This window comes from Papio anubis, chromosome 10 (genome assembly GCF_008728515.1).
Source record: "Papio anubis isolate 15944 chromosome 10, Panubis1.0, whole genome shotgun sequence".
Classification (NCBI taxonomy): Eukaryota; Metazoa; Chordata; class Mammalia; order Primates; family Cercopithecidae; genus Papio; species Papio anubis.
Window position 1 is genome coordinate 58,282,544 of NC_044985.1, and position 24,916 is coordinate 58,307,459.

The 24,916-nt window shown below is 41.1% G+C and overlaps 1 protein-coding gene across 5 annotated transcripts in view; it reads right to left on the bottom strand.

Annotated features, from left to right (window-relative positions):
- Nucleotides 1-24,916, bottom strand: part of WIPF1 (WAS/WASL interacting protein family member 1) — a 118,260-nt gene that overhangs the window by 45,637 nt on the left and 47,707 nt on the right. The gene's annotated exons all lie outside the window — the stretch shown is intronic.

Here is a 24,916-nt window from a genome sequence, read left to right on the forward strand (position 1 = left end):
CACAGCAAAGACACTCAAAAAAAAAAAAAAAAAAAAAAAAAGAAAAAAGCAACGTGTAGATGTTACTCTTGGATCCTAAGTCAAAAAAAAAAAACTAAAAAAAAAAAGGCAATTGGAAATTTGGATATTGTTCAGATATTTAATGATATTAACATATTGATAATTGTTAGGTGTGACAATGTTACTTCGGTTATGTTGTATTTTACAAAGAAAGAATCCCTAATTTTTAGAGATATATACTGACATATTTGTGGATGAAACATGATGCCTGGGTTTGTTTCCAAAGTAATGTGGAAAAGGAGGGAAAGTGGGTAGGGGTACAAATGAAACAAAATTGATCAGGAAATAGCCATTCTTGAAGCTGGGTGAGGAGTACACAGCAGTTTGTTACACAGTTCTGTCTTCTTTTCATATATATTTAAAATGTTTCCATAACAAAATGCATTTTAAAAAAAAGACTTGTGGCTCATTCCCTTCCTCATCCACTAGAGGCTGTTAAAGAGGTTTGTTTAATCTAGTGTAAAAATGCTCAGACTTGTAGAGGTTATAGAGTTACAGAAGTTACCTTTTACTTCTCAAAATAATTTCTTTTGCTCTTGGATGAAACTGGATAGAATGAGGGCTCCCCTACAATGGTCAAAGAACAAGTGGTTCTTCCCAGAAAAGGAGTAAACTCTCAAAACCTGAACACCATTATTAGTGGCAACAAAAAAGCAAAAATAAAAAGTCCAACCTACAAAAGAACAGATCCTGTTTTCTAGATTAGCACTGTTCAGTAGAAATATAATTTGAGCCATGTGTGCAATTTTATATTTTCTACTAGCTATATTAGAAATAGTTAAAAAGAAATAGGTGAGATTGTAATAATATATTTTAACACACTACTTCAAAAATAGTATCAAAAAAAAACCCAATAAAAATCCCCCAAAATAGTATCATTATAATATGTACTAAACATTTTAAAAGAATTATGAATTAGGTATTTTACACTCTTTTTTGCACATGAAGTCTTCAGAAACTGGTGTGTACTTTACTACCGGCAGAACTCCAAGTGCTCCACAGTCACTACCACACCGGGTAACACAACTCGGACAGTGAGGGCCTGACACGCAGGTCCCATCTTACTCATCTTTTATGCTGGCAGGATGCCTGCATGGCACTTAACAGATGTTCAATCAATGTCAGTCCCGGAAAAGTCTTGGTCCACCTAGAGCCAACTCTAGGTTTTACAGTTGTAAATTCTTAGGAAGAGTTTATTCTGCTTGAAGCCATCTCTTAAAACAGGGAATTGACTAGGTATTGTTGGATTTGTGGCCCGTAGAAGAGCTAAATTGGCTTCTCTTTCCTGGAGTCTTAGTGCTAACACTTCTAGTACCACATATGAAGAGATACTGCAGTATAGAATGGTTTTAAATGGAGGGCTCAGAAAAAATTCATTGCCTTAGTCTGTTTTGTGCTGCTGTAACAGAATACTGGTGACTGAGTAATTTATGAAAAGGCCAGATATGGTTCTGGATGCTGGGAAGTCCAAGGTGGAGGGGCCACCTCTGGTGAGGGCCTTCTTGCTGTGTCATTACCATGGCTGAAGGCAAGAGAGCATGCACAATGAGAGGCAGGGAAAGAAGGAAACAGAACTCATCCTTTTATCAGGAATCCACTCTTGCGATAACTAACCTATTCCCATAATAAGGACATTAATTCATTTATAAGGGCAGAGCACTCAGGACCTAATCATCTCTTAAAGAACCCACCTCTCAACATGGTTGCATTCAGGATGAAGCTTCTGACAAATGAACTTCAGGGGACACATACAAACCACAGCATTCACGGACTCAAAAACTTCACTGGCTTTCCATTTTATACCAAGTAAAATCTAAAGTCCTTGCCATGACTAGCAAGGTCCTCAAGGATTTGACACTCCCCCACTTCCCCTCTCCTTCCTTGACCTCTTTCCCTACCTCCTCCCCACATCTCTTTGCCTTAGGGCTTTTGTGCTTGCTGTCCCCTCTTCTGAGGACTGTTCTCTTGGCTGCTCCCCTCACTCCACTTATGTTCTGCAGTATTTGTGCCTGATCTGCTCTTCCCACCAGAGACGCAGCTCCACGAGGGCAGTCTTGCTCACTGCTGCTGCCCAACAACTTAGAACAGTATCTGGCATAATGCAGGTGCTTGAAAATGTTTGTAAGTGAATTTTATAAGCTTTCAGTTCTAAGTTTAGTTTTAACTTTCACTTAACCTGGGGTTGTGATTATGCTGCTCCATGTTTGGCTCTAGGCAAGAAGGTGCCAGGATAAAGTGGAAATGTGTTAGATTTGCTCCTCCAAAAAGACCTGGGGAGGCTTTTGCTTCTCCCAACAGGTGGACACAAGACAGCCATTTAAAAAGACAATATGGGGGCCCTGCCAACAGATTTAACAACTCTTTCTAAAGCAGGGCTGTTTGCCAGTGTCAGGGAGAGAATGAGTTAGAAAATAGTGAGATGACTGACTTGGAAAGAGGCAGGAGAACCAAACTAGGGTGGGAAAAAAGAGGTCCAGGACTATCTAGAAAGGACATTCCCATAACGGCTTCACATACTCATATCCAACAAATCTGTATTCTATGCCTCCTGTGTGCCTGATCCAGTACCCTAGATGCTGAGGGCACAGCGCGGAAGTTCACCTCTCCACGCTGAGTTTGGCAGTTTTGTGCTCAGCAAAAACCAAGAAACAAAAAGCAAACAAATACAAATGCTGAGGTTGGAACATCACTTGCCTTATTTCTTTGAAGAGAAAACGATTTCACATGTGAAAAGACCATTCATTTTTTTTTTTTCTAAGCACTATCTTATCTTAGGTAATTTAATTAAAATGCAAACATTTCCCAGTTACCAACATCCAATACAAGTGGCCCCAAGGGGAAAACCCATGTGAATTATAGAAAGAGGCTTCTTACAACCCAAGAGACAAACTGGTGGAAAGCCCCATTTTCACATCCTGCCAGGTACGTACTTGTGCACACACACTGACAGAAGCTACTGGCATCACGATAGCTGTGCATTCCTTTTGGTTGCTAATCATTAGGTATAAAGGCCAGGATGGGCCTTTACAATTACTTCTGGGCTGGTGAAAGTAGCCATATTGTTCCTTATTCAGACTTCTCTATAGCTAAATGGCTACTTGGTGTCACCTGCTGGAGGACAGAACTATATGGACCCTAAAGGCCCCTCCCTTGGATTCTCAGGAAACAAGGGTAAACAGCTCTGCACCTCTGGGCCTGACATCACCCATCTGAACACTGTGGGAAGGGCTCAGTGACCTAAGACTCCCCTAGGGGCCCTCTGACTGCATATAAGCCAGGCCTGGCTAGTGCAGCTGCCTGGGAGAGGCAGACCCAACTACTCCACAGGTGGACAGGAAACAGTGGGCATTTGTGAGTGCCATGAGAATGGGGGGCCTTCCTGGGATTCAGATGATCTGCAATGTACCACACTATCTCACTCAGTAAAGAACTGTCCCACATGCCCTTCAAAGGTCCTGTTAGACATTGATGTGGTTGAAAAAAGCTATTTCTAGTTATCTGAGCCTAGACCTTAATTCTAATTTATATATAAACTCAAAGTAGTTATGGCACTGTTGCATTTATTCCCTGTATTTTCCAGTAATGCAAATGTCATACAAATGAAATACTTTGTTTTGTTCAGATATTTACCAAGAGTTGGTTGCCCCTTTGGAAAATCATGAGCCCAAGTACAGTGTCAATAGTGTTATTGAAGTCTTTAACTCAAGAGAGCCTGCAATGGCAGCTGCCACACCCACTGTGATCCTACCATACATGCAAACACCTGACCACGTACTTTCGTTTTCTGATGAGTTTCACCTGATCACTTACAAACTGAAGTTATTTATAATAAATTACTTTCCATTTATTTCTCTTTTAAATTAAGACTACATTGATTTGGGAGGAAACTGTGTGTGAAGTCAGATTATTTTATTTGTGAAGGTTCACTGAAGATTGTGAAGAGGGCATTAGAAAATACTCTTATTACAAGTGGGCATGGGGTCACTTGAGGCTGGAAGCTACTGCTTCTGGTGGTCCTGGGATGTCTACATGTGCCTGAGCTCCGTTTAAAGTCATGAAAGGCCAATCAGATGATTCTGCTCATCCAGCCTGGGCAGTGGAGACCACCACAGCTGCTCACCTCTGATCCTGGGAAGGGGCTTCACATTTTGTTACCAAACATATCACAGAGGCGTGGGTGATTCTTTCTCCTGCTTCTCAGCAGATCCTGCTTTTCTCAGTGGCTTGGCCAGAACAGAATTTGTTCTACTAGAATGAACCCAGCTTCCCTTCAAGAACTTCCCTCCTCTCATTTAGCTTCTCTGGATTCTCCAAATGACTGACTGGGGAAACAGATTGTTGGAAAAACACTTTCAGGTTGTCTCAATGGGGTCAATACCCTATCAGGCCACAGGAAAGACAAAGGAGAGTGCTTCCTGCTGGAGCATGTGCACATATGTTGTTCCTTTAACTCCAAATATGTATGCAGGGGTGATGGTAGGATCAGAAAAGGTGTGATCAGAAAGTGACCAGCTCCCCACCATTTTGAGTGGGTTTTATTTTTTTCTGTTCCGTATTGACTCATTTCCCCACAACACGGAAGCTGCTTAATCCAAAGACTTGGACCATTTCACTCTGTTTCAGATCCATTCCGACAAAATGATCAGTTGGTGGCTTATGTAAAAAGCAGCTCCATGACTACATTTAAATATTGACTAGTGTGGGAATAACAAACCACAAAAATTTGGGGTATAAAAACCACATGTGGTTTATGTTTTGTAGGACACCCTCAGGAATATAAATGGACACAGTAGAAAAAAAAAATCTACATGGTCTCTCCCTGCCTCAACCCCACCACCATTAAATAAAAACAAAAAACACACAAAAATAGAATGAAACAATGATTAAACAAAAATCAAGCTGAGTGCTACTGCTGGCTTTGGATGGCAGTTGTGTCCTGGCAAGGCAAATAAGTAGTGGTCTGGGCACTGTGGCTAAGGTCAACGTGTCAGAATAGCCCGACATAACCTCTGCCTTGGTCAACTGCCCACCCAGCTCCTGACCATGGCTTCTCTCTGTCGCCAGCACTTCCTCCTTCCAGATGAGCTTCTCTAACCTCTAGGTCCCTGCAGTCACTGACTTTTTCCCCTAGATCTGGACCCACACTCAACCTCCCGGCCCTCTTCTCCAACCAAAAGAAAAATGCATAAAACTGTAAATTACTTTCTAGAAATAGAAGTGTTTTATCATCTTTGTATCTGCTTTGTATCCGCTCACCCTATCTGTGCCTCTCTAATGTTAACTAGCGAGCAGCTGTGCTAGGGCTCAATGCACAGCAGTCATTCGACAAATACTCAGTATCTTCACGTTCCGAGGTTGCTTCAGGGGATAATACAAAGATTAAACAGACAAAATTGTCCACCCTCATGGAGCTTACACTCCTATCTGTGTTGATGATGTGTGGAAGGAAATTTACCCTCTGTTTTGTGCGGTGCAGGTGTTCATTTCGGCACAGCTCATATTATCTTACGAAGTGAAGCCTCACCAAGATCACTGTCAGAGCAGGGCTAATCCAGGCAAACTAGGATGCAAATGTGCAGGGCTCCAAAGTCCTTTAGGGGTTAGTCATTTCAATCCAAGGACCATTTCCATAAAAAACAAACTTGATGATATACTGCTAGGCCAGTCCCCAAAAGTATATTTAGTTCATAATGTCACTAAACTAAAACTTCAGTTCTGAGTCCTCAAAGGAAAGACTTAAAGGTGGTATCAGGAGGAGGAGGAGGAGGAAGAGTTGTCCTTCTCTGGAGCTTAACGAATAGTAGGCTCAAGGAATTATTAACTTTCTGCCCTAGTCAAGATTAGCTCGAGAACTGAAGAAATATTACATTGAATGGGAACCATGAAGAGACATCACTTTGAGAAACAGGTAAGGCAGAAGCAGAAGAAAGAAGGTGGGACCTATTTTCTTTCCTTTTTTTTTTTTTTTTTTTTTGAGACGGAGTCTTGCTCTGTGCCCCAGGCTGGAGTGCAGTGGCGCAATCTCGGCTCACTGCAAGCTCCGTCCCCCGGGTTCACGCTATTCTCCCGCCTCAGCCTCCCAAGTAGCTGGGACTACAGGCGCCCGCCACCACGCCCGGCTAGTTTTTTGTATTTTTTTAGAGATACTTAAGGAAGTTAACCCTAGATAGTGTGTGACTCTACTCTTATTTCCTCCTATTTGAACCTACAGATTACCTAAAAACTCCATGATTTTTCATAAACAAAATAAAATATTCTAACCATTTGTAGACTGGGTGGAAGGCAGTGGCCATTTCTGTGTGTTTATAAAACAAATGTTCATAAACCAAGGACTACCTTTATTTTATTAGCTGTGACTAATTTTGTGCAGTCTATGAGAATTTTCACCACTCTAAGAAATGTTTCTATCCCATGTTGGGAGGAGAGGGGAGGACCTCTAGGCACATCTTACCATAGCTCTTCCTGCCTCAAAGGCAAAAGTAGGAATGCCTTGGTTTATGTTATGCACATGCAGACATGTGTAAACTTCTAAAGTCTAAGGTATAGAAAACAGCAGTTGTGACCCTGAGTCACCTTATTTTAGTGTTCACAAGACCAAACTTCCCAGAAACCAAGGAGTAATTTAGGCTGACCTAATGAATACTCAAGCTTCCCTCATTTTTACCATCTTCATTAGCTATTATGCAAATATTTTACAAAAGGTAAAATCTAGTTTAGAATTTTTTTATGACTGCAAACTTGATAAAAACCTCTTTTGAGCATAGGTCATTCAAAGCAACTCTAGCAATCTACTTGGTGGGGTGGAATTTCCAGCTGTCCTGGGCTAGAAGGACAACTGATCTCCTTTCCACTTGGCTCTTCCCAAGTGAAGACTTGTGACAGGATGTTCCTCACTTTGCACAGTTCTTCATCCTGCACTTAGGAGATATTTGATACTTCTAAATTAGACAAGCAGATGCTTTGAGGTGAAGTGCCTGGCACATACTAAATACTCAACAATATTAGCTATTACTATGATTAATAAGTGAGCAGAACTTCTCCCCAGTTCGTGCTACTTGGTAAAAGAGGAAACAAGGGTAGGTTGGGCAGGGAGGAAAAGATTGACAACTAAGACGGCAAAGGTGGGAACACAGCTGGGAAAGTGTCTCCTTCTGTTTACAGAGGGATAATTCAATGCAATGTAAGAATGAAGACTTTTATAATGCTGAGTTATGAGTTATTTTAAAAAATTTATATTAAACAAAAAAGAATAATTTACTCTATTTGATATTTGAAAAAAGTAGGTGCTAATCACTTGAGTCTCCATTTATGTCATTTATTTAAAACTCATTTTCAAATATATTTAGCCCTATTTCAAAAAGCTGACGTTGATCCATTCAATTTGTGCTGGCCATTCTCATTCACTAATGCCTCTGTATTTTTGTGTAATTCCAAACATCACTAGACTCAATGAACACAAATTCAGAACAAAAAAAAAAATGCCCTACAAATTTCCTAAAAACACAGTTGCTCCTAAAAGTTAAGAAACGGGGATGAATAAGTTGGTTTTATGTTCACTGACTTGTTTTCATTTCACCTGGAGAGCGCCATTGCTAATCAGTAGTTAAGTTAAAGTTCCAAGAGCAGAATGTGGAGCCACTTGTCCCCAAATCCTCCACTGCAGAGAACAGGACTCCTCTTCATTTCACTAAGAAAATGTTCAAAGGCTTTTCAGATAGTCTCAAACAACCAGGGAATGGAAGACTGCTTATTTTCAAGGCTGCTTTATTCTAGTGGTTGAGGAGTAAACAAAGAGAACAGTAAATGTCTGGGAATGTTTTCAGAGGTGACACCTAACAAACAGGGAGAAAATAGGCCTTGAGGCAAGATCTGATTTAACTACGCAAGTGAGAAAAAAAAAAAAACATGCCACAATTCCTATCATTATTCCCAAGTTCTGCCACCACAAGCTGATGGCACTCTGATGTGAAAGGTACTAGTGCCAAAAGTCAAATAAAGCTTTGGCAAAACTGAACACCACACAGAAAACAGAGTATCCAACTCTCACTGGCAAGGCATTCATGGAAAACAAGTATGAAGATCAATGTGAAATCTTATTTTCCAAAGTACAAAGGCTTCTGTATACAGAACTTCCTACTATCCAAGCTATACTCTTAACCTGCTGCAAAACACCTTGTGGAGGCACATCTTACTCTTCACTAGCATTGTTCACTGCAATGCCTTCCAACCTCTATTTGCACCGATGTTGAGATAGAGTTTTCTCCTATTGCTTCCTCTGCCCCGTATCTTGAGAATATAGATGAGAGTTTCTCAGAAGTGCTAAGATATACAAAGATGAGAGTATCTCAAAAATGTTTATAGCATAAGTAACATGGAGAAGTTCAAGCAATGGAGAAGAATAGCAATATATATTCAACCTACTCTGGATTCTGTGACATGTACATAATCAGTCTTAAAAGTGCAGCTTTAAACAAGTTTTAAAGTTATGACTTTATTCTAAAATGCCCCCAAACCATAATAAAGACAGTGTACAATATATTACTTAGGGAAGAAATTGATACCTGTTATCGCTTTGCTAGAATTTGGGTTTAAAAAAAAATAAAGTTGATAAAAGGATTGGGTCAATTCAGTGATGATTTGCCTCAAGGATAACTCCTCCCACTTCCTACACAAAATAAACAATTACATTAAAAATATAGTCAGAATTTTATGGAATCACATCAGTTTTTAATGCATGAATCAGAGAACCTAAAAATCACTATAAATGTAGTATGGTTATATATTTTAAATCTCTAGTTCTATTTTCCTTAGTGTAGGCATAAAAGTTCTTAAAGGCTTAGAATTTACTCTTAAAATACTATAAAATATTACTATTTTCATGACAAAAGCAATTTATGAATTTATGGAAAAGGGAATATTTATAAAATGTTAGTAAAAGCACTTTATGTTTGTATAGCAACATTTAAAAGTATTCAAAGGTCATTCATTGCTAAAAATATTTAAAGCAAAATAAAAGGGAAGTTAAAAATGGCTTCACTCAAACTTGTAGTTTCTAAAATTTATCAGGACCCAAGAGCCTGGAAGTATCAAAGATTAAGTGGAAATCCATATTCAAAAGAGTTCTGTGGAATTCTCATAAAGAGAAGAGCAGGCAAAGGTCATCGGAGGACATTATTTTAGCTGAAATTCTGAGTATCATTCAAACAGGGGAGCCAATGCTTGGTATTAACAAAGTGCTGTTTTCTACTGCTGAGCTCAGATGACAGCCCACCCCCTATTTGCCAAAATTAGTGGATGAGAAATCATTTCATGAATTCATCCAAAAACATGAAATGCACTAATAAAGCTTTACTGCCATCCCTCAGTCATCACTTTGCTTGGCTAGGCTGGTGGCCAGCAGGAATATCTCCCTCTACAAAACTGTTTCAAAGTAATGACTTGGAGGAAGTGGTGTGCTGATACCATGAAAAAAAAATTCCCTCAAACACAAAGATAGTTCAAAAAGCATCTGTATATGGCTCAGAGGAACAAACAGCTCAGCTCATTTCAACTCAAAAGAAACCCAAAAGACCAGTTTACCTTGGCCATGGTTGCACACATGCAGGCAAACTGAAGGTTGGCATTTATCCAGGGGTTTTGATCTGTGCCAAAAGGGATGATGAGTTATCCATCCTGAGGTCAAGATGGAATAAAGAAAATACACTGAAAGAGAGTCATGTGTCTATAAGAGGATTTCACACCTTCGTCTTCATGAGACAGGGGGCCTTGACCCCTGCTGGAATGGCAAGTCTGGCGTCCCTTCCTGAAGCCACTACTAGATCAGAAGCTCACTCTGAGCCTCCACCACATGGTTTCTCCCCTGCTGAGGCCTTTCCACAGTCTTTCTTCCACAGTGTTGTCCTTAAGGAGCTGAGCGGATACCTAAAGCACTTGTTTGTCAAGCTTGGGCTGAAATACATCTAGAATCTTTAAGGTGACCAATACTGAATTTTCCATTTTTAAGCATTTAAAAATATTCTTCAAATTAAGGGAATACATAAGCAATAAAGACCATGTTTTACTAGGTTTTAAAAATCATTTAGTTTTCTGTAAAAGCAGTTACTTTTCTAAGCGAACAGGTGGCAACTGCTACCAAAATTTCAAAAAGATCCTTATTTTTATTTTCAAATAACTTTTATTTGACAAGAACTTTGTCAGCAATGGTCTTTAAATTCTTTTCAGTCCTGGCTTTGTATTGCTATTTTGAGGTGTTTCTTGCTAACTGGGTTAAGGAAGCCCAAAGAGTCTTCTGGTTTTGGTCATCAAGGAAGTTCGTCTCACAACTGATGACTTATTTGACTTTTTTTTTCTTTTTTTTAAGAGGAAGACAGGAAAGAGTGATAAACCTTTAATAACTGAAACTTGTGTCACTGACCTTCAACTAGATAGTGACGTTTTCATTTCAGAACTTTTAGGGCCCATATCACATGTGGGGATAATTAAAATGTTTTAAGTGATGCTTTCTCTTCTTCAAGTGTTGACCATAATATTCAAGCTGGGTACAAGAAGCAGAGATTTTTGTCTGAGCTCAGTCCAAGCTCTGCAGTTTCTGCTGTTTGTCTTTCTAGGTGGCACCAGTTATCCTCTGCAGCCCAAGAAACCCAGCATAACCTTTTGGGCTGCTCTGGAAAAACACATTGAGCAATAAGGGTTAGAAGACTTTGTGTTCAATGTTTCCAGTGCTACTCTCTGGCCAGGAGAAATACCAAATCATAGGCATCTGGAAAAGAGAGACAGCCCAGAAAGAATGATGGTGTTACAAAGCCTGTGAGCACAGGCTCCTTGTACACATTCATCTACCTGCTGTCTGCTTCATACTGAGCTATAGGCATTGGAGCAAATGGTAATTTCTTTCAGTCATGACTAGAGCCGGTGTGGTCTTCAAGTAGCAATGGGTTGACTTCCAGGGAGTGAAGTGTTGTTGTTCTGATCACCTTGTGGACACAGGGAGTGGTGAAAAGTTGAGTCCATGGCAGCATCAGAGAAAGAAGGAAGTGCGGTTGGTTGGGGGCGCACCCTGTGGTGGTGATGTTCCCCACTAGCGTTTCTCAAAGGTCTCACCCAGCCGTAGGAAATTATTCGGAGGCCCTCAGCATCTCTCTGTGTAGTTTAAATATCGTATTGTACTTTCTTGGCCAGTCCATGAATGGAAAGAAGTGAATAAAGATATCAGAAAGTAGACAAATTGCAGTGTGACCTGATGCAGAGGTGGAAAGGGCGTGGCCTGGAAAGGCAGAGGTTCAATAAAGGCCTTCGAGGTTTCCTTTCATTTCCACAGTTCTTAGTCACACAATTTCCTTTGTGGATTTTAACGGTAACTAATAAGGCTTTGAAAAGGAATCGACTTGGTATGCTAGGTGTGAAATGCCAAAGGTCATCTTGCCACTTCAGTAGGGTTATTATTTTAACTTTTCTTTTATACTCTTCAAGTCCTCTTTCCAGAATAATTGAAAATCCCATAATTAAAAGACCTTCCTTTGTGCCCACATTCCCCTTCTGAGATCAACCAGAGCTGGGCTCACCCCAACCATGGTCAACTGGACCAGGCCAGCTAGGCCTCAGGCTGGAGAGCATGCTGTGGGCTGGTCTGTCCTGAAAAGCTTGGCACAGGCAAGGAAAAGGTAATGCAGGAGGCAACTCAGGTCCCTCCTTGTCTCAGAAGTATGAACTGAGGATCAAGGAGGGGCAGGCAGTTAGCACCAGGGAAACAAGAGCAGGCAAAAACGGACAGCCGAGCCAGTCAATCAGTGGACTTAAGAGAGGAAGAGGGGAGATCTGCCATCTCCTGGGACTGAGGGTGCAGCATGGCTTTTCAGGTACCTGAACCACATCCTAGTCCCAATAATTCTAATAATATTAATACTAACAATAATAACAGTAACAATGAACATATATTGAGCTGTTATTATGTGCTAAGGAGGGTTCTAGGTGCTTTTATAAGTATTATCAACTCATTCAATTCTCACAACCCTGTAAGATACATCTGGGTGCTGCTGATGCTGATGGAACATACCAGTTAAGTTACTTAACCAAGCCCACAGAACTTACAAGTGGCAGAGACATAATTTGAGCTCAAGTGGTCTGGCTTCATGCTTCTGCTCGGTCTGTGCCTCCCTGTGGGGCTAGTCCTGAGTTTCCTGTCTCCTTTATTGCCCATCTTTACAATAAAGTCCCTCCTATTAAAGAGGCCCTGCAGAGGGTCTTTTACTCTTTCATTGTCTCACAATTAGCATTTTCTTTGACTCCACTCATTATGAATCTTATTAACTGACACACACACACACACACACACACACACACACACACACACACACAGTTTTTGAGAAAGGGTCTCACTGTGACACACAGGCTGGTGGGCAGTGGTAGAATCACTGCAACCTTGACCTCCTGGACTCAAGTGATCTTCCTACCTCAGCCTCCTGAGTAGCTGGGACCACAGATGCGTGCCACCATGCCCAGCTGTTTTTTTTTTTTAGATACGGGGTCACACTATGTTGCCCAGGCTGGTCTCCGACTCTTGGGCTCAAGCAATCCTCCCACCTCAGCCTCCAAAGCATGAATGTAGTTTTGAATCCAGTTTTTGCTATCCTTTCATGCCACTAAGTATTCTTTGAAAGCATGACTTTTAATGACTGTAGTACATTCATTTTTTAAAAATGCTTGCTTAATAACTTATTTATTTAACACTTAACATTAAGTGATCACTTGAGTCCAGGAGGTCGAGGTTGCAGTGATTGCACCACTGCACGCCAGCCCGTGTGTCACAGTGAGACCCTTTCTCAAAAATAGTCATCTAGCTATCTCTTACTTTGCTTTTATAATTGTGCTAATGCCAATATCCTTATATACAAATCCTTGTGCACAGGTAGGATTATGCTATAGAATACATTATAGAAACAGAAGTATTGGATCAAAGAGTTTGAACAATTTAAGTTTACTTCAAACACAGTGTAAATGGCCTTCAGGGAAGGCCTAGACTCCCTTTGGCTACATAAAAGCTCCAGGGTCTGGGCATGGCAGCTCACAGCTATAATCCCAGCACTTTGGGTGGCCAAGGTGAGAGGATCACTTGAGCTCAGGAGCTTGAGACCAGCCTGACAGTACAGTAAGACCCTGTCTCTACAATAAATTAAATAATTAGCCAGGTGTAGTGGTGTCCACCTGTAGTCCCAGTTACTTGGGAAGCTGAGGCAGGAGGACTACTTGAGCCCATGAGGTCGAGGCTGTAGGAAGCCATGACTGTGCCACTGCACTTCAGCCTGGGCCATGGGGCAAGACTCTGTCTCAAGGGAAAAAAAAAAAAAAAGAAAGCTCCATTCACCATACCCTTGACAACACTGAATGCTGCAGGTTTAGAAAATCTTTATCTTAATTTGGTTTCTTGAATGGGTCAGAATAATGCATACATTTAAACTCTATGCTCCTTAGTAAAATTTCAAAGGGCCATTTGCATATTTATTAAGAGCAAAACAAGCCTATGACCTACAGTCTCCAATGTTAAGACCACTGAAGCCTTAAAATGCTTTAGAATTTCAGAAATAGAAATCAGAGATCACTGAGTAAACAGCCTCAGTGAATATATAAGGTAACCAAAGCTCAGAGAAGTTCAGTGACCTGGGTAATATATTTGACTTGCAACTAGAATCTAGGTGTCTTGCCCTGTGATTCATGTCTTTAGAACAGATTCCTTCATTAACCTAATGGAAGCAACAAGCCATTGTTACCAGGGTGAAAGTATAAGGAAAAACACTGCACAAGAATATATTTAAAAAAGAAACTACAGTTGTTCTAAACTCTATTTTATCTTCATAGTACCAAGTTAGAAAAAGTTATTTTACAGGCAAAAGTAAACATTCACACCTAGTTACTACTTTATTCTCAAGATCCCTGCTAAAATCTACAAATAAATTTTTTCCTGGGATCATTAAAATATTCAGCACGTACCCATTATCCTCTCATCCAGCCAACATTTACTAGGTCTGTATTATGGCCAGACCCTGTGCTAGATGCTGGAGTAAAAGGGGGAAGAGTACCAAGGTAAGAAATGAGGGATTCATTTTGGGGATACGTAAGCAAATTATCACAGTGAGTGTGACTGGGCAGTAACGGGGTGCACACGATGACATAGGGGTGCCAGAGCAATGAACATGGAAGGCTTCACAGAGGAGGGGGCACGTGAGCTGTGCCCATGCTTGAAAGCAGCCTCTAAGCAGGGGAAGAAGAGCAGCCCCAGAGTGGAGGGGCAGGGCCCACTGTAGAAGGCTGCTGTCACACGTGGCTAAACACAGTGGCCTGGGAAAATGAGTGCTGGTGGGAGATGAGGCTGGAAAGGTGGTCTGGGGTCAGACAGTGTTCAGGAGTTTGGACTTCGCCTAGAGGTGTTAGGACTCATGTAAGCTGTTTAAGTAGCGATGTCATGGTCAAAGTGGTGCATTACCAGCTCATTCTAATGGCAGTACGGGGAAGGACTGGAGACTCTGAAGGCAAGAGCTTTATCTATGTTGGTACAGACAACCAGGTTGCAGGCTTAAATCAGAGAGAGGCAGAAGAAATATGAAAGAGGAGATGAGTTTGATTAATATATATTAGAAAGAAATAATAAGACATAGAGACTAATTAGATGTGTGGGTGTCATTAATGAGATAGGCAAGGAAGGAGGAAGGCCAGGTTTTGGATGAAAGGGATTTGTACACATTGAGCTTGAGATCCAGTAGAAAGTGAATGAAATATCCAGAAAGTGAATGAAAATACAACTCTGGAGATCAGGGGAGGTATAAGCAGAGTCATAGATCTGAATAATTAGTATACAGTTACAACTCTCCTCCCAATCTCCCCCTCCCTCCCACCCGCATCACCCACACACTTGGGTACTTCCTCTTGTCTGTATATAGGTATAGCAGCCCTGTCCACTAAAAATACAATGCAAGCCCCATGCATATTTTGCAATTCTCTAATAGCCACATTAAAAAAGTGATGTGGAAAACAGGTGAGATTAATTTTAAGAATATATTTTATTTAACCGAATGTATTTACAATATAATTTCAACATTAATATAAAAATTACTAATGAGATAGTTTATATTGTCCTTTCATACTAATTGTTTAAAATCCAGTGTGAATTTTCCACTCATGACCCAGGCCATCTCAATTTGGACTAGCCACATTTCAAATGGCCCCTGCTTTGGACTGTGCAGGACTACACAGTAACTTACAAGGGTGATTAGGCACCAACACGAACTTCTTTAGCCCTTGAAATTTGTGGAATTAAAGTAAATGGAATTTAATTTTACTGATGAGAGAACAATGGAGAAGCCTGCTGGGCCCTCCAGATCACTGCCCACCCCACCCTCCTTCCTCATGCTCTGGGAAGGAGTGCAAAGCGGCAGTGTTATACGCTGTTTGAAGTTTGGGACACATGAAGCATAGAAAATCATTTCCTCTAAACATTGCCCTTTAGGTTATTAAATACCCCGACAACAACTTGACTGAATTTACAGCCATGAATTTGTTATCTCTCAATGTGGATATATAGCTGGTCTCCTGATAAATTTTCTGAGGTGCTGTTCTTAAACTTCAAATATTTGCAAACTAACTTCATAATTTTGTCATGCCTGCATACCACCAAAACTATATGATTTGTTTAATATTTTTATTTAACTCAACTAACCTAAAAAAATCTAGAGACATATTTAGTGTCATCCTAAGTAACTATATCCATGAAATCATGAATTTCATATGTTGCTGTACATTTTTTCTGATACACATTAAAACAAATAAATATTTAAATAAAGAACATTTATCCATGTCTCCTAAAATCATCTCACAAACCACCTGTGGTATGATTATCAAACTTTGAAAACACTGTCCTTGGCGAAAGGAAAGGAAAGGAAAGTAACACTATAGGATCCCCTCTCCATGCCGACAGTGCTCAGTGGGGTGCGCCCAACCTAACTCACCGAATCCCCACTCTCCTATGTGCGGGCTGGTGGTCGCTGCTACCCACCGGTTGTCTTTCAGGCATTTATTCTGGCTGATTACCACTTGTGTCTGCCCAAGGTCAGACCTTTTATGTGGCAACCTGTATTAACTATAAGGAAATTCTTAACAATTTTTATTTTTGTTTTTAACTTTTGTGGGTATATGGTCTTTGTTCTGATTTTCCAGAGGTTACACAGCTAGCAAGTCTGGGATTTGAGCTTTTAACTATAAACATCACAAGGCAGAGGCAACTGCAACACCTAACACAGCGCCCTCCTAAGAGGTGTTCTATCTCTTGTTGTTAACAGAATGATTTCCAATTATGAATTATCTTAAAGCCCAAAGACTTTGAGAAATAAGAACTGGTAAATTTCAATGATGGGGATGCATAGTACCAAAACTGTTTAAAACAAATGTGTTATATATTACCTAAGTGCTTCTTAGTGTATTAAATAACAAGATCTAGTGGCTAGTCTAATAATTACTATATTTTCAAATGGTAATACATATAAACAATATTTAAAGATATCTGAAATTGTAGTGTGTATTAGTCTACTGTTGTGTAACAAATTACCCCAGAACTAAGTAGCTGAAACCAATAAACATTTACTTTATCACAGTTTCTGTGGGTCAGAGATTTGGGCACAGCTTGGCTGGGTACCTCTGATTCAAGGTCTATCACAAGACTGCACTCAAGGTGTCAGCAGGGGCTGTGTTCCCATCTGAAAGTTTTGGGGGAGAACCTGCTTCCAAGTTCACTCACATGTTGGCAGGATTCATTTCCTCACTGACTGTTAGTTACAGGTTTCCTCAGTTCTCTGCACATGCATCTCTCTATAAGGCAGCTCTTAACATGGTTGCTGGCTTCCCTGAGAGTGAGGAATAGAGTGAAAGAAAACTCCCAAGAAAGAAGCCACCGTCTTTTTATAACCAAATTCAGAAGTGACATCCCATCCTCTCTGCCACATTTCATCCACCAAAAGTGATTATATATTCAGGAGGAGGGACTTATGCCAAGGCATGAATTTAAGAAGGTGGGGATCACTGGGGACCATCTTACAAGCTGCCTGCCACAAAATGAAATAAAATATCTATGAGCTCTATTGGTGATGGTGTCACAGTGCTGTTAATGCTACTGCAGTTCGCTGGCTACATTTATAATCAAAGAAATGCAAAATTTTAGCTAGGGGTTAGTGAAAAAGAGGTACTATTTTTCCCATCTAGTTCATAGACTTCAGGTGAAAAAACCCCAGTGTTAAAGGATGCAGTCTATCTTGCGCCATCTAAAAATCAGCCTGGTGCTTTGTGGATGGGCACAGGGTTTCCTCACATACCCCTGGAATCTACCATCTGTGGGCATTTACTGTGTTTGTGAAAGATTCTTAAAAACAAAACAAAACGAACAAACAAAAAATGTGGTACTGCTAGTGCAGCTCTGAAATAGACCAACTTTGAAAACTTCCCTCACAGCTGCAAAAGGCAAGTGTTTGGCACTAATAAATCAGGATTAGTGGAGCTCGACTAATAATGAACCTTTCATCTCCTCTGGGCAGGTGGTCACCAACTGAACTATGGGAGCAAACAAGTCATGGTTAGATGTAATAACCACATTTCTAACGACAGGTAGGACTAGAGCGGAAAGTGAGTGCAGAAGAAGTCTTCCTGCAAAATTCAAATCTTCTTAAACTTGGGGCCCTCTGAAAACATTAATCAAAATTGTGTTTCTAGGGGCTGGGCTGACCTCTGCTTATTACCTTTCCAGTCATAACCACTGCAGGTATTTTTCTTCTCACTAGTGAAAAACAGCCTGGGATGCTATCCACATGCCCCTATCAGAGAACCAGTGAACTAGGGACACAATTATAGGTTTCAATTTTCCCCTCGTAGACCCCCATCTAAATTTGTCATCACCTGTTCACAGAAATGCTTTCCGTGTTTCACCTTACTTGAGTGGAAATGGGGTGATATTCAAAATATTTAACAACCAATGAGGCACAGGCACTAACCGATTAGGACAATATAAGATGCTGGAGCAGGGTCCAGGGGCACCCTGCACTGTGCTGGCATTCATCCTTTAGTTGTTGAATTGTGGGAGAAGTCGTAGGGGTTCTCGGGGTGTGCTCAGGGGGCTGAGGGTGATGACAATTCGCCAACTGGTTTTTAGGCATCTCATTATTTTAATAACCAGGATATCTGCACCAGTGCACATAAGATTGAATATTCACTGTGGAGGGGGGTTGGGGCTGCTCCTCCCAAGGGCCCCCATGGAAGGCTACTGGTGTGGAAGCTGACCCCATTGCCCTACAGTGTTCTGACAACTGGCACTATGGGGACAGAGCCCTGCCCATTTTTCTGAGCCCTGAGCTCAGGCCAGAGCCTTAAGGTCCTGGACTACTTCCAAGGCTTGCAGAACCCCTCACTCAGGTCTCCTCGGGGCGGCTGGTTGGCAGTCTCCCAGTTACCAGGCGCCTTCTGGGAGCAGCCAGGGACAGCTGCTGCCGGCTGGCACCAATGGACTTCTGTGCAACTGAGGGTTGAGTGGAAGTTTCCTTGTGGGTTTGATGGAGGGCATGTTCTCAGTCCACAGGCGTCACACCACCCGGGTAGCCTCACCACTGTACAGGATACAGGCCGAAGAAAAGACTTGGTTCATGAATCCTCCCACTTCAAGGATTGGTTTAGCAACTTCCTGAGCTTTCTGAATGAGACCTCAAGGGCTTATCACAAAGGAGATCATTCTGCATGACCTCTTGGTCTGCATTATTTCACTGAAATGCCCAGGTTTGTTTTACTTTGCTCCATGCTTCTGGAAAGCAGGCTAGGGGGGCTCTGGACGCACACAGATCTGGGTCTGAATTCCCGCTCTGCGGAATACATCACCACTTCACTTCACCTGTCTGAGGCAATTTCCACCTTTGTCAGTGGGGCTCATGGGAGTGCCTGCTTTATAGGCTGGTGGAGGGTCTAATGAGATAATTTAAAGACAAATTTGATAACTGTTTTCTTATAAGTTGAGGGAAAGATTAATTCAAAACTTTTAGTCTCAGTTTGGGCTAGGAAATGCCAGTGTTATTCCAGGGTACTAACACAGGTTTAAAAATAAGATGCTTTTTGCTTTCACAAGCTGACTAAAAAGTGAAGACAAAAAAGTGACTTCAGAGTCAAATGTAACTCAATAGTCTTGCATGCTTAGATCCAACCCATAAGAACTCAGGGTTCTCCCTCCTGAATGAAGATAATATGAAGTTGCATATTTCGATCCATAGTTGGCTGAACCCACAGATGCAGAGCTTGTGAATATGGAGGGCCAGCAGTATCTGCTTTTCCACAGGAAGACGGCATAGATTAATTCATTAAAATTTGTAAAACTATATAATGTCTGTTTCAATGACAAAAAGCAATTTCAATTACATTTAAGATGACATTTACATAAACATAAAAATTATAACCATCTCACAATACTCTCAACTACCTTGACATAAAAGCAGAAGAAAGCTTGATTTGTTAAGGTATTGCTTTTGCCCATTTTGTTTAAAAAAAGGTCTTCTTTTCTTAAAATAAGAATTATGGAATCACTAGGTTTTAAGCAATAAGAAACAAAGTTTGAAACAAGAATCCTGATTCTTCCACTTCTGTTTACCCAAACGAACATTCTCTCTCTGATTTCAGTCCCAGAAATCAACCACCGAACGTATCACTATGCAGAGTCACATTCCATGTTTTTAATGGAAGTTTTAGAGGCTACAGATGAATTCAGGAGTGATATAAACCAAGACCATTAAGAAAGATGACTTTTTTCTAGGATTCTAACTCCTATATTCAGACACGTATATCCAACTGCCCACTTGACATCTCCACGTGGCTGTCTGTCTCACAGACATTTCAAACTCACTACATCCCAAACAAAAGTCCTAGTATCTCCCCTCCACACCAAAATGCTGTACTCACAGCCCTCCCCATCTCAGTCTGATGGCATTTCTATTCTTACTGCACTTAGGCCACTTCCTGCATTTCCTATCTTCCTTAACTCCTCTCTTCTGCTATTTTTCAATCCAACTGCCAGTCTTGCTGGTTCTACCTTGAAAATAGCCAGACTCTAATTACTCCTCACCATCTTTACTGCTAACCCTTGTCCATGGCACCAGCATGTCTCACTGGATTATTGCAATAGCCTCCTAACTGGTCCCTCTCTTCCACTCTTGTGCTCCCACAGTCTACTCTCACTACAGTGGCCAGAGGGAGCTGTTAAATTTAAAGTCAGATCATTGTCTCTTTTTGGATCAAAGTCCTCCCCTCCCTCCCAGACTCTGGGGGGAAAGCCAGAGTCCTACCATGAGCAACATGGCCCTCCAGGATCTCACCTCTAAATTACTGGCTCCTTGTTACTCCTTGAATACGCCAGGCATGTTCTGCTTCTGCGTCCTCAGGCTTTCCCCAGTGTCTGCATGGTGAATTCTCTCACCATTTTCTCTATGACAGCTGCCCTTACCAGCTCACCTACACCTATCCTCCACCACTGTGCTCTGCTCCTCCTTACTCCACTAGACTTTCTCCACAGCACGTATCCCTTCTAAATTCCTAATACACATCACCTACTATTTTTTAGGTTTATTGTTTTTTGTCCACATCCCTTAACTTGAATATAAGATCCACATGGAAGATACTTAATAAATAGATCTGAATTAAGGGAAAATGCCAAACAAGAAAAACAGAGAAAAAACTCTGAAAACATCCAGTGTCCAAAGAAAGGCCTTATGATTTTCTTTCTTTTTTCTCCTTCCTTCCTTCCTTTTTTTCCTCTTTTTTTCCTTCCTTTCTTTCTCTTTCTTTTTCCCTCCCTCCCTCTTTCCCTCCCTCCTTTCCTCCCTCTCTTTATTTCTCTTTCTTTCTTTTCTTTTTTTTTTTTTTTTTTGAGACAGGGTCTTGCTCCGTTACCCAGTCTGGAGTGCAGTGGTGTGATCATGGCTCACTGCAGCCTTGACCTTGACCTGCTGGGCTCAAGTGATCCCCCTGCCTCAGCCTCCTGAGCAGCTGAAACCACAGGTGAATGCCACCAAACCTGGCTAATTTTTAATCTTTTGTAGAGATGGGGTCTTCCTATGTTGTCCAGGCTGGTCTCAAACTCCTGGCTCAAGCAATCCTCAAGGCGTCCTGGGATTACACACATGAGACACCACACCTGGCCACCTTGTGATTTCTAATAGCAGGACCCATGTATTATATCTCATTTTTTAATTTTAATACTGTTTGTGGCATTTTGAAGAGGAACAACAACGAAGTAGGCCTGACACTTAGGAGAGGCCGCTGTTTACCCTGAAAAGACCCCTATGATTGGCATTCTTGGGGACGGGTAGAACACTACAGAACACTACATCAAGCACAGAGTGCTATCATAGAGGTCTCCAAATCTCTCTTTTATCTGGGAGCCAGAGGCATCAGACTCAGAATGGCTGAGTAAAAATTCACAAGAGGCTGCTGGACACCCCAGAATCTACAAAAAATGGCATTTCTTTCCAGTGACCATGTCCATTGTCCAGAATATACCTTTCTGAGATAATGGTACCCAGGCAGTTGACTTAGCATTCAGAATGTGGTTCAGGGGTGATAGAATCAGTGCTAAGGATGGTTAACCCTTCTGAGGACTGCTTAATCCATGTCATGGTGAGCCCTGATAATGCATCCCAATAGATACTTCACAACAGATCTTCATCCATACTTACCAATCCACATTCATGTCCACAAGATTCAGGACCTCTTTTCCTAGCCAATACTGGGTAACCATTGGAAATTTTCCTTTCTGCTCCATGAGGACCAGTTCATTGCCCACAACCTTTCTCCAGGTAGGATGGATTAGCTTTCTACCCACAAAATTCCAGCCATATGGCTGTGCTGTCTTCCAGGAATTACATAGAGTTCACTTTGCTGGAGTTCTGGAAGTTCCTCAAATCTTCAATCTGTTACTCCACCCCCATTAGGCAAAGATCGGGCCTCTGTAGATCCCAGAGGGGCACCTACTTTCAGATTCCAAAGTCCTTGGGGCCCTTCAACATTTCCCCCTTATGTCACCAGTGTGTAGCCAGGGGCCTTGTTCCACACCCTCTACCATCATTAACGAGCTACGGTGACCACAGACAAATCACCTAACCTCTCTGGGCCTTAGTTTCCAAATCTAAAAATAAAAGGATATAACTCTCTAAGGCCCCTTCTAGTTCGAAAAACTCCAAGATTATTTTTTACCTACCTCTTTAAGTTTTAAATGATGACAACAGCATCTTTCCTAAACTTTTCCTGAGGCCAGATGTTCCTGGCACTGAAGTAGAGGAAAAAAATAGTTTTTGAATAATCTAACATTTTTGCCTTTTAGAGGAAATTATCCTCTGGCCTTTTTAGTTCCCCTTCCCTTACAGCTACCTCCTTATGGACCCTCAAAAGAAGTCTTTAAAACAGAGAGAGGCTGAGGCAGGAGAATCGCTTGAGCCCAGGGGTTCAAGACTGTAGTGTGCCATGATTGTATCTGTGAATAGCAACTGCACTCCAACTGGAGTTGGGCAACATAGTGAGTCTCTATCAAAAAAAAGCAAACTATCCTTCCTGATTCATCAGGATCTTATAAAAAACATTGTTATTTTCCAAATTATTTTTCTTACATAAAACCTCTTAAACAGTTTTATTCTGATAACTATGCTTATCAGCCTTGACTTTCCTCTGTTTTGCAGGGAACGCTACTAAATGCTCTGGGGAAGAGGAATAAAAAGCTCAGAGCCAGGGCCAGGGAAGGAAGCATGCTGTCCATGTAGGTAAATTCTGCCCTGAGCTTTCAGAAGGTGACGGGCATGAAATGGTAGAGGTTAAAGTGGGGAGTGGAGAGAAGAGGAAAAGCAGAGGGAAGAAGAAAAAGAAAGAAAGCACATATTGTTCGCTTAGAAAAAAGAATTTTAGGGGAGGCCTGGTGGCAGTTCAAGAATATTCACTTAGTTAGATGACTTCTAAACTGGAACTTGCCTAAGAAGCCACACTGCAGGGAGGAGACGGAGTTGGAACTGCAGTTCTCTTCCTTTAGCAGCCCCTCCATCCAGCCTTCCACATAGCAGGCTGGTGAGGTATTGAGCAGCCCCTCTACTGGCCCCACACCCAGTTTTCAGAAGTTAAGTTCATTCTACAGGTCTCTAAAGGCTTCAAGGAAAACCAAATCTTTCCATTGTTGGCCTGGAAATCAAAGAAGATGCTCCAAATCATCACCATTCAATAAAGCAGTGACTTACTGAAAGAATTACAGTTTACTAGCAAACCCCCCCAAATGAATCTCTATGTTTAATACATGCTTAACCTCCTAGTCTGAAGATAGCAGTATTCCAAATAATTGTAGGCTCCAAGATATCACTTAGTGACTTCTAATTTAGGAAACATATGCCCTAGAGAATTCCTCCCATTATAGACACACACATACACGCATGTATATTTGTATGTGCAAACATATATCCTACATAATAAACGACTGTTTTAAAGCCACACTAGGTTACAAAACAATACAACGAGTTAACTTAAACTATGTCATATTAAAATCTGGGCATGAACACAACTAGAAAGGAAGCCTAATTCATACCAGAAAATATCAAAACAAAGTCTGGTAAGTATCTAGCTAGTTAGACAGTCTCAAAGCAGTAGCTTCTCATTAGCATTGAGAAATAACAATCTGAGTGGTATGTGAATACCTACTGTGGAACTGGTACTGGATGTTGTATAAGCTGGGAACAGATGCCTCTTAAATTCAGTTTGTTGCACTATGACAGGGTTCTACTTTAATGACTCATCTTTTCCCAGTTTATTCTTTTCCAGGAAAAGCTTTCTATGCACTTGCATAAACAAATGCAACTCTTCTTGTCATTTTCTAGTTCCTTTTTTTGGGAGAAGGGGATACTTAGAGCTTTTTTTTAAAATTTAAACAGCACCAACCTTCTGACTGATGAAGAAATAGAGGGAAATTGAAATGGGAGAGTAAAAAATCAATCAGGCATATAGGCAATCCCTTCCCTGGTAACGTTACAGAGTATACATTAGTATTCATGATATTTTAGTTAGGAGACAACATCTCCAGCAAAAGAATCACCACACAACACTGTGTCAGGCTGTCTATCACATCTTTCTTACCACTTCCTTGCATAGAATCTGTAATCCAAACACCTACCATGGCCACCTCTCCAGAATGGCCCCACTGGTCTTGCTCCTTTTCCTGGGACAACAGCCCAAGTCCCCTCTGCATCCTTACTGCTCAGAAGCAAGACATGAACATTTTGTTTGAGGCATTCTAGAAGAAAAAGGATGATGATCTTGTAATATGAGGTATCTCCAAGTTTGTGTTTTGGGAGGGAGAGTGGTATAAGAAGACACAATTGCTGGATAATTCTCAGAAGCCAAACATAGAATTACCTATGATCCAGCAATTCCACTTCTGGGGACATACCAATGGAACTGAATGCAGGACCTCAAAGAGATATGTGCAAACCCATCTTCACAGCAGCACTAGTCACAACAGCGAAAAAGGAGAAGCAGCCTAACTGTCCACTGATGAATGAAGGGATACAAAAATTTGATATATACATACAAATATGTTTGGCCTTAAAAAGGAAGGAATGTTTGACACGTGCTAACAACATGGATAGACCTTAAGGACATTATGCTAAGTGAAATAAAGCAGAAACAGAAAGACAAATACTGTATAATTCTACTTATATGAGGTACCTAGAGAAGTCAAATTCATAAACACAGAAAGTAGAATGGTGGCTACCAAGAGCTGGGGGAAAGGGAATGGGGAATTATTGTTTAATGGGTGTAAGTTTCA